Consider the following 11,554-nt stretch of genomic DNA (forward strand, 5'->3'; position numbering starts at 1 on the left):
ATATGAGAAAAAAATATGCAGATCCCACGCACTGAGGGAATCGGTGTGAACGAAGCTTTGTATGCTGTTTGCTGTGATTGACGATAATTAGCGGTGATGTAGGTGGCAAATGTTTAATTTCTTAACCGTTTATTTCAGTACAATAGTGGCGAGATGATACTAAGCATTACCTATCGTGCGCCTCCGCTCTTAGTCTGCGTAGTCCACAGAACACACAGGTAAACGTGTTTGCTTGAGGCATTCTTGTGTGCTGAGGCGTTGTTCATATTCTCTGTGAGTTGAGCATTATCAGTTCCCCACATGGCACATCATATACTGGCACAACTGCTAAATTTAATTTGAATTATGAAGCTGCAAGTAAATAAATTAGGTACTATTATAAAATTGTATGCATATATTGCATAAACACATTTGCGGTCTGCACTATGTTTCGCTGCACAGAGAAAAACCTCCTGTTCCGCGCGACGCTTCTTTCAGGTCTGGGTGTCCTCGACGCTGAGAGCAAGCTTTGGAGTCATTTTGCCGGCGCATGTTTACATGCTCCTTCTGCATACGTGGACAGCATGCTGTTGAGATGCCAGCTTTAAGCGCTCTGTTGAGGTTACAGGCCATTGTAGTGTTCACACAATCACAGCCCAGCACACGACCTCCACAGCCCTGCACCTGCATTTTTTTTCGCATAGGAAAGCAAGCACAGCACGTGCCATGCGCACAAACTATACGCATACCGGCCCGCAGCGGCCCCGGCCGCGATGGATGGATGTTATGAGCCTCCCATTTGGAACAGGGCGGTAGGTTGCGCCACCAAGCTCTTACTATTATACTGCCTATTGTCCTACCTAGGTTAAAAAAAGAAATAGAGATAAAAACCAATATCAACTCCCACAACCAAATTATCTGATCCCCTATTGCGAACTATGCTTTTGTAGGTCTCCGTTTTTTGTCGCTTCCCTACTTCCACCAATCCTCCAATCACCTCTTACTAATCCCTATTGCAAACATGTTTACTTTTCCACTGCTCTCACTGAACCCAAGGACTTCAAGGAGGCCAGTGGTGCCTAAATCGACCGCTGGGCAGACGCCTTCACATTCTAATAAAACATGCTCCATAGTTTCCTTAGCTTTACCGCAGCAAGCACATGCTTCTTCTTCCGTCTTATATCTCGCTTTATAGGTATGTGTTCTAAGGCATTCAGATATGGCGCGGAGGCGAGCGCCATCTGGTGGTGTTGAAAGAAACTCAGTGGCATACGCGGCAAGACCATAACAGCAGCCCCCGGAAAGTCGGGAGAAGAGACAAAGAAAGTTTCGTTTTAAAACATATATTAATAATATGTGCAATCCATTAACTCTCTCAGAGCATATAGTGATATTAGCTAACAGTGGGACCTCAAATGCCTTAAACATGAGATCGTATGTGGCCGAAATAGCCGATGGAGTTACCCAGTGGAAAGATCATCAAGGAATAATCATTATTATTTTGTAGACCCATGAAGGGGTGGCCTCCTCCTCCTCGTTGCTTACATATCTGTCGCTGGGGTCATCTCAGGGAGCGGCTGTGGGCGCGTGTGTAGCGGCGCGGCGATGGAGCTGCGCACCACCCCCGCAGCCATAAACAACTCCGCGGGGCGTCCCGCGGGCCTCCCGTAAGCGGACCTTCGCGAGTGTTGGACACCAGGCACACGGACACACGTCTTTTCGGTAACAAGGTCTAGTTTATTCTGTCTAAAGAGAGAATTGAGCGGGCGCGCGCAGCGCGCCGGAAGTGGCGAGTGCTTTAGAGAGAGAGAGGAGAAAAGAAGGAAAATGGAGCATAGAGAAGTGCGGTGCGCGGACCTAGTGCGAAAGGAAAGCAGTAAACAAAGTAATAAGAAAAAGGAGCTCGCGCACGACCTTCGGCACAGTGAGTCGGATCATGTGTCCGTGTGCCTGGTGTCCAACACTCGCGAAGGTCCGCTTACGGGAGGCCCGCGGGACGCCCCGCGGAGTTGTTTATGGCTGCGGGGGTGGTGCGCAGCTCCATCGCCGCGCCGCTAAAGATTGCTCCCCCCTTAGAGAGGAAGCGGAAGCCACGAACGATGCTCACAATGCACAAGTGGCAGCCCAGTGCACACGACGAAGAGGTGACGAACCGCGCACTTGCAAGGCGGAGTCCGCATGTCCCGGGAAGGCGAGATAATTAAGCGCGGGTGCCTCGCTGAATGCTGGCTTGAGTCACTCAAGCGCGATCGTATCCCGTTTCCCATTTACGTCGACGACGAAGTTGGAAGGGAAACGTTCTAAAACGGGGAATGGCCCTAGGTAGTGGGGCTGAAGCGAGCCGCGCACGGGGCCGTAACGCACAAAAACATGTGTGGCTGTCTGCAAGTCTGAAGTGATGTACACTGCACGGGGTTTGTTAAAACGTGTAGGCTGCGGACGGAGGTTTCGGAACACATCGCGAAGCTGGTCGACGTACTCGCTTGCTGTTACAGAGGAGGTGAGGGTCTTTTCTTCGAAGAAGTCGGCTGGCAGGCGAAGCGAGGTGCCGTAAACAAGCTCCGCAGTAGCGCAGGAGAGGTCCTCTTTGAAGGCAGATCGAATTCCGAGAAGCGTGAGCGGAAGTCTGTCAACACACTTGTTTGGGCAGCCGTGCGCTGTGAGTGCTGCCTTGAGATGGCGATGAAATCTCTCGACGAGGCCATTTGTTTGAGGGTGGTAGGAGGCAGTTCGCAAGCGGGCTGTTCCGAGAAGTTGAAGCAGCTCCGTGAAAAGGGACGACTCGAATTGCCGGCCTCGATCAGTGACAACTTTCGTTGGACAGCCAAATCGGGATACCCAAATGGACACAAAAGCTGCGGCGACAGTAGCTGCAGACATGTCGGGGATAGGTGTCGCTTCGGGCCATCGGGTAAAGCGGTCGACACATGTCAGAAGATAGCGATAGCCTTGGCATGGAGGTAGCGGGCCGACAATGTCGACGTGCACAACGGAGAAACGTTCGTCGGGTTGCAAGAAAGGCTTTGTAGGGGGGACAGGGTACCGCTGAACTTTCGCGCGCTGACAAGGTGCGCACGAGCGGACCCAGTCCCTGATATTTGCGTTCATGCCCGGCCAGACGAAGCGTGATGAGACAAGCTTTTGAGATGCGCGAATGCCTGGGTGTGCAAGAGTGTGATATGAGTCAAATATTTGCCTGCGGAAAGAGGTGGTTAGGTAAGGCCGAGGTGTGCCCGTGGAGGTGTCGCAAACAATTGGCACATCTTCAAAGGTAACTGGTTCAAGCTGAAGAGATGCTGACGCGTCACGTAGGTGACGGAGCTCAGAATCACTAGCTTGTTCTGTAGCCAATTCTTGGAGGTTGAAAGGAAATGATGTTGAAATAGAGCTCTTGGAGCGACTGCGTGTGATAGCATCCACGCGACTGAGAGCGTCAGCTGGTGAGTTATCAACGCCGCTGACGTGGCGTATGTCAGTTGAAAACTCTGAGATGAAGGCGAGCTGGCGCACCTCACGTGGAGTGTATAACGATTCAGAGCGGCCGATTGAGTAGGTGAGAGGCTTGTGGTCAGTGAAGATTGTGAACGAGCGGCCTTCAAGCAGGTGCCGGAAATGCTTCACGGCGAGAAATATGGCGAGCAACTCACGGCCGAAAACTGTAACGTGTTTGTGCGGGGGTCATGCGTTTTGAGAAAAAGGCAAGGGGCTGCCACCCACCGTTTACTTTTTGTTGCAGTACCGCTCCGACCGCAGAGCTGGAGGCATCCGTCATGAGCGACAACGGATAGCTGGGGTTGGGATGAGCTAGCAGTGTGGCATAGGCCAAAGCGTGCTTGATGGAATTGAAAGCTTCATCTGTGGTGCTGTCCCAGGGCAGTGCAGTTGACGATTGTTTGCCGCAGAGCAAGCGCTCGAGGGGTTCCAGCAGCATAGCACAGTTTCTAATGAATCGGTGGTAAAAGTTTACCAGGCCTAGAAACTGGCGCAGCTTAGTGATTGAAGCTGGCTTGGGGAACTCCATGATGGCTTGCACTTTGTGAGGAAGAGGGCGGATGCCGTTGTTATCCAAGCGATGGCCGAGAAAACCAAGTGATGGTACTCCGAACTCGCTCTTGGCAGTGTTGACGACGATACCATTTGCCGATAGGCGCTCAAAAAGCTGATGGAGATGTTGGAGGTGCTCATCGTGGGATGAGCTTGCCACAAGCAAGTCGTCAACGTAGGCGAAAACGAACGGCAGACCACGTGTGACTGTGTCGATGAACCGCTGTGATGTCTGTGCAGCATTTCGGAGACCGAATGGCATTCTCAAAAATTCAAAGAGGCCAAATGGAGTGGTAATGGCTGTTTTTGGAATGTCTTCTTGTGCGACAGGAATTTGGTGAAAGGCTCGCACCAGGTCAATTTTGGAAAATACTGTAGTGCCATCCAGTGCCGACGTGAAATCTTGGATGTTAGGCAGTGGGTACCGGTCCGGAATGGTTTTTGCATTCAGGGATCGGTAGTCCCCACATGGCCTCCAGTCACCTGATTTCTTGGGGACCAGATGGAGCGGAGATGCCCAGCTGCTGGACGATGGTCGTATAATTCCAAGTTCCAACATGTGTTCGAACTCTGCTCGGGCAATTTTGAGTTTGTCCGGGGCGAGTCGTCGTGGGCGAGCAAATACAGGTGGACCAGTTGTTAGGATGTGATGACGTACATCATGTTGTACGGGCTTTGTCCAGTCGGGTGGTCGCGTGAGGTTGGGGAACTTTTGAAGGAGGCAAGCAAAAGGATCACCAGCAATTGTTGTGGTTGGGGCGACTATAGGCGAGTCACAGGAAACGACGCCATGAACAGAGAGCAACGTAGCAGTGTCCAGCAGGCGCTGTAGCGGCGCGGCGATGGAGCTGCGCACCACCCCCGCAGCCATAAACAACTCCGCGGGGCGTCCCGCGGGCCTCCCGTAAGCGGACCTTCGCGAGTGTTGGACACCAGGCACACGGACACATGATCCGACTCACTGTGCCGAAGGTCGTGCGCGAGCTCCCTTTTCTTATTACTTTGTTTACTGCTTTCCTTTCGCACTAGGTCCGCGCACCGCACTTCTCTATGCTCCATTTTCCTTCTTTTCTCCTCTCTCTCTCTAAAGCCCTCGCCACTTCCGGCGCGCTGCGCGCGCCCGCTCAATTCTCTCTTTAGACAGAATAAACTAGACCTTGTTACCGAAAAGACGTGTCCGTCTCGTTTACCACGGCTCTACACGTGTAATGGTAGTGCGGGAGCTTCTTTGTTAGCTGCAGATTCCGAACATTTTTTTATATGTGAATGGTTGGGGCGGGAGGGACTGGAAGGATGCAGCTTCGCAATTTCTATGTAGTGGCTTTACGTGTGCACAAAATAATCCCCAAGAGAAGTTTGCCTTATCGCAGTTTGGAATTTCGCAGCTGCCCTCTTGTAATGTGGCCCAAATCACCTGGGAACAAGAGCGCTGAGCGCCGAGAAAGGCAAATAGCTAGGGAAGAAATACGAGCAAGAAGGTTAGCCCGGACTAACGCCGCCGAATTGCAGACCAGCCATAATAGCCTGTCAGCCACCACAAAAGGTCTCGCTGGGGTCGCACCATTACTGCCCTTTGAAAGCACTATCAAACCCTGTGCATATGTCTCGCTTCTCAGCTTGGCCCAATGCTTGTCAGGTTGCGCCTTCTGAAGATAAATGACGCCAAGCACAAGGCACCACAAACATAGAGCACTCAACTAACCATGATGATTTCCAGGTATACGTGTTCTTCTAAATAATATATTCTTGAAAATCCTTCCTGGAGCCCTCGTTTGAGGTTAGTGGAGCACAAGGAGAAAGGCCAATTATCCTTGCGATATAGCGCTGCTGCCTTCATATCGCCTTTACTACGACAACATGAGAAAACATTTTCTTCTTTCTCTGCGGTAATGCGCATTGAACACAATCAGCTCATACAGCACTTCTCACAGGAAAAGCAAACTTTACCAAAAACTCAGACCCCGCTACAATCGTAACCAAACCTCACTTGGGAATAAAGCTGAAACACGTGCATAATATTATAGGATGTTACCACACTTCCCTTTCGCGCTTCGAACCCTTCTTCAAAATGCACGCTTACTCTAGAAGAAGCAGCATGCATCGAAAACGGGAAGAGTCAATGCCAAACTGACACCTTTGACAGGTTTTGCTTCAGCAAACCTTTCCTTAGATGCTCATTAAACCTAAGGACATGTAAATGACAGCATCCCACTCTGCTCTAAACATCTCAAGCATCTGACAATAATCCTGCTTTCGCGCCACAGCCTTTCCTTAAAAATCATTTATATAAGCAGTGTGATTGCAAGTATCCAAAAACTTCTCAGCTACTGTTCCTTACGGCTCATAAACTATGAACACAACACACAACCCAAGTAGAAACATACAAAATAACCATTACTGAAAACGGGAATCCTAACTAAGAAAAATTGCATAGCTTACCACAATGTATGTACACATATGTAATGGGATCTAAGCTGATCGCACCCTTCCCAAATTGCCGATACCTTTTAGCCGCATCCGATAGGGCCGCGTAACGGAAGGCGTTCTAACCCGCTAGAGACGACGAAGTACTCCAGACACAGTCTGCTTCCTGTAGTTACAACCTTGGCGGCATTCGCTCACCTGAAACGGAAACCAAACCTACGGATGGAATAATGACCATTCTCTTCTTGTGCTAGCTCTTGCGCCACGCCAAAGTATTGTGGTCTTCGTCCAAATATTGTACAGACGAGCTTTCCCCCGCCAAGCGCAAAATTTAAGTCACGTCTGTCTCATATGTTACGCAAGAAAATATGGGAATAAAGGTCATTGGTGATTACAACGTCCCCAACATGCCTCCTTATTATCGTGGACTAAAGTGTCCCCAATAACAAGGCACCAGTACCAGAATAAATCCCAATGCAGCTAGTCACACTGCTCGATTACTAGGACAAGGTACAGCATCACAGTGCCATAAAGAAGGGATTAAAATCAAGAATATTCTGATTAGATGGCAGAAGAGTGTGGCGAGCCCTATCTATCTATGCAGACGAAGGTACTAAACATAGCACAAGCTCATCTGTATTCATAGTTTGTACGAAGCCGTGCAGGCCAGAGGCAAAATATGTGGCGTACAGCTATATGTTGGCTCGGGTTACTCGGATTTTTTCCTACTAAGTTCGATAATGCACAAACTTTTCAGAACATTATACCCAGGAAAAACTAGCGTCCTTCTTGCGCACCGCCGTTGTTGCCAGCCCATAGAGAAACCGGGACTTCATTTCTAAGGCTTCTGGATACGCTCGTCGTGAGTTAATCCTGTAGCTATCACCTCTCCGCACGGAGCTGGTCGGATGAAACCGCGGCATCTAAACTTCTGAGCAAATAATCGCCTGTAATCACGAACCAAAATCTAGAAAACTGAGGCCACACGATTTTTCATGTTTCTGTTCCATACGACTACAGCTGAAAGCTATTTTGAGCATCCTCTCATTGCAAAAATATAAAACACGGCAACACAGCGTTTGCTGCGGGCCATGGAGCCTCCTACCTTTACCCATTTTTCATTGCTTCATCAGTGGCGAGCTCGAAGAGGTGTTTCTTGAGCGCGTTCCTTTCACGCTATGTGCCTTCGGTATGAATTTATCTCAGCAGCAAGCATTTTGACACCTATAGAAGCTATTTTGTTGTTATATAGAAACTAAAACATTCAGGCTTGTATGGGTCTCAAAAAATTACGAGAGGCTATGTCACAGTACTGTCGAATTGTTTGGAATCACCTTCGTCGTGGGGCCTCTGAGCATTAAGCTTCCTGTGCTTGTGCAGCGTTCTGTAAGAGAAATCGCATGATTTATGTCATTTGTTGCGTACTGACAGCAATGGCGGTTTAACTATAAAGGGAAGCTGAAACACTTTTCCAAAAAAAATTTGTTCTCTGCAGGATTCTCCAGTTTTGAGTCCCCTGAACACGAATATCTGGTTCAAAAAGGGCGGAAACAAAGGCAAGTGGCTGTTTTTCCAAGAAAACGTGCACCAGCGCCTCAGGGCATCGCGCGAACGCCGCTGTTGCCCGTGATTGGTCGGGGCCGCTGTGACGTCATTCGCGGTAGTCGCCGGTCGGCGCCGCCGTTTAAGAGCGTAGCACGCTGTTCTGTTCTGGCTTCATAGCTGAGTCAAAGTTGTTCTTTATTCTATGGCTGAGTTGTAAGCATTATGGAAAGTTCTCGCTGTCTCGGACAGCTTGTGTTTTCGCCGTACATGTTCGAACCGACAGCCGATACGGAAAACGATGGCGGCAACGACGATGTTGAGTGTGCCAACAGCGAGAGCGATGTGTGCGCCTTCTCGCGCGTTGGATATCTTAGCTGGTACGTATGTTTTTTTTTTTTTTTTCATGTAGCTGCACGTTCCAATGACGGGAGAAAAATGCGCTAAAGTGTCACTGGGAACTTGCTGCTGGAAGAATGCCGAAGCACTAACTTCTCATTAGATTGTAAACACGGGTGTAATTACGCGATGTCAAGCACTTTGCCGCTGCTTGGCTAAAGTTCCGTGGTTTTTTGCGTGTTGATACACGATCGCGAACATAAGTGCCGCGTTTGGCTACTTCAAGCTCTTCAAGATTATCTGCCTGTGTCGCACTGGCTGCTTCAAACTCTTCGATTGGTGATGGTAGTGGAACAGGTTCATCAGGGGCTCGGTTCTCTAGGTGCTCTGCTAGAACCTGAAAGAGTGCAAGGCATGGATGTCATGAATTTCAGCATATCATGCATATCAGCAAACATGACAACAGTTGGATTACTTGCAGTAATTGAAATACTTTTTCAGTAATTTATGTGATGGATTAGTTGTCTAGTGCTTTAGCAATGTGAATTATTTGGTGTCTGTAATTTCATGGCTGAAGTAATTTATTAATTGCGTTAAATATGCCCCAGTAAGTTGTGTACGGTGCCAGAACGTTGGTAGTGCCGTGAGGTGTCGTGGAGGAACACGGGAGGGGAGGGCATGAAATGTTGGCAAGTGTACGTTACCTTGAAGAAAGGTTGGCGTCCCTTTAAACTTTGCTTTTTGCTTCTTGTATGCATGAAAACTTTTTTGAAGCAATCGTAAAGTAATACCATTTTCGAAAGTGGTAATCGGTAATGTAATTCAAATCGATGATTGTAATAACAAAGTAATGAGTAATGTAATATAGTTACTTTCAAATAATAATTTTGCCATGCCTGATACATAGCTAGTTCTCTAGGTACAAAGGCAAGAGAACATTTTTTTGTGCAGCAGCGATGCCTGTTTGGGCTAGACGACGTCGAACGCTGACAAGTTCAATACCTCACAACGTTACTCCATTATTTGAGCCCGTTCGCTTTGCCACGGGTGCGGCTGTGCCGACGCTTGTTTTTGCGGCATTTCGCTGCTGGTAGCAAGCTGTGAGTGCGAAATGTACGAAACGAAGTTTTTGCACGCCGAGTTTAACTACTGTATCGCGAGCATGAAAATATTACCGTAACGCCTCATGTCGTGCGATTTGAACACGAATGCTGTACAGCTAAACCTGCGGGCACCGCGTGGTAGGACGAATAGCAAATATCACGTAATGCACAAGCGTACCCCCGGTCAGTTATTTCACAGTATCAAGACAGCACCGAACAAACAGCCATAGTACAGTGTTCCGTGACACAACGGAGGGGAAAAACAGGATGAAAACGGCAAGCTGCTTGCACGCATGTGCATATTCCCGGCTGTGCCTCCACCTCGCTTCGTCAAAGGCCGCTGTAAGGCCGTTTGTTCGCCACTCGGGTGATCATCTGTTTAAAACATTGCCCGTGTGCACATTAAAACCCTTACCTCACCCTTTCTCCTCTTGGCGAAGGCCGCCCTTCGAGGTGACCAGGTGTTTGTCTTGTGGGAGAATATAGACGGAACAACGCCGGGCTTCAGTCGCGCCGATTTAGTTGCAATACCGATTGCCCGCATCGTTGTCAAGCTCCGATGATAACCACTGTCGCGGAAATGCTCCGTGCACAGCACAGTTGATTTCGTCGGCACGAAATTATCTCTCCTCACCGCACGGACCCACTGCGCTGCAAGTTTCTTGTTCTTCGGGAACATGTGAAACACCACATCGTCTCGGCCGCCTGTGTTCGCACAGCCGAATGTGCACAGAACGAGGGCAGGTTAGGCGCCCTTGGCTGTAGGCACTCACGCAGCACAGAAAGGAAGCACAGTTCACGAAAATCGCAGAAGAAAACAAACGTCAGCGGCGGCATATCTCTCGTAGCGTCGTTTAGTAAAGCGCAGGACGGGAAGAAACATGCCAGCACATGCGAACACGCCGGTCCGGCAGTATGGTCCCCGCTAGTGACGTCACTCTCACCGGTTCTCTCGTCTGGCAACCACCTCATCCGGCGCTCCGGGAAGCGACGAGGGCGTGTCCGCGGGGGGGATTTAGAAAGCTATTTCTGCTCCTTATATTAACAAAACAGAGAAAAACATTTCAGAACCGTAAATGAATAGGTCTGTTCTTCCCAACCCCAGCAATTCATGGAAATTGAAAACCGCTTCAGCTTCCCTTTAGGCCAAAATTCCGCTGCTCATCCGATGCGTTTGCTATTGTGCCAGACATTGCGCAAAAAGTCTCACAATTACGGTGTGCACCGAAAGCGTCGATGTTCCCGAAACAAAATCTCGTCTTCTTGAGCGCATCCCGTTGATGAGTGATGAACTTAGATGTACAGAAATAAAAAAAGGACGGACGTGTTGTTGCGAATGGGTCGGAAGCCCCAAGGGTAGCGCTGGCCTGGCGGCCTTAGGCACAGCTGGAAGCATCCGAAGGTCCTGGCAAAGGATGAGTCGACTGCTAACAGAACAACTTGTTTATTCTAGCATCGCAAAAGAGCGGCCGGTCATGTCGACCGAAGTGGAGAAACGGGAGACCACGCTACTCGACTGAATAAATCGAAGCTTCTCTCTTGGCGTCCGGGGGCAGCTGCTTTTATACTCTCGGAGTTGAGGGCATGAAGGAACGGCTCGAACGAGGCGCACGTGACTGCGGCGCACGGATACGTTGTGACAAGAAGTGACGTATCCGCCGGGCCGGCGCCGGTCAGACCTCCTCGCTTCACCGTTGGGGAGCTCCTCTCCCCGGCTGCCGCGCTTTGACAAGCATGGGCACCAACATGCACACACACACACACGAAGACATGTGGCAATGAAACATGCCTGGACGCGCTTGGCAGGAGGCGTTGCGGCAGCGCTGAACTGGCCAAAATGTCCGCCGCTTTGAACGAAGCCCCAGCGTCCGTTGCATCCGCGCCGGCTATATCGCACGTCTGAGGCGAAACCTAATAGTGTGAATTAACCAGCACAGCATGAATAATTCTACTTCGTGTCACTGTGCTTCATGCGCTAAACTGCATTTATTTTCTTCAATTTTTGTATCCGTAATGCTCATTCCGTAGCATCAACCGTGCACTTCTGAGTCAGGCGCATTTAATATTAAGAATGTGCTGAATGACTGCAATAGAGAGTGGTTGTCGAACACATATAGAAGTGT

Source organism: Dermacentor andersoni, chromosome 3 (genome assembly GCF_023375885.2).
Source record: "Dermacentor andersoni chromosome 3, qqDerAnde1_hic_scaffold, whole genome shotgun sequence".
NCBI classification, from domain to species: Eukaryota; Metazoa; Arthropoda; class Arachnida; order Ixodida; family Ixodidae; genus Dermacentor; species Dermacentor andersoni.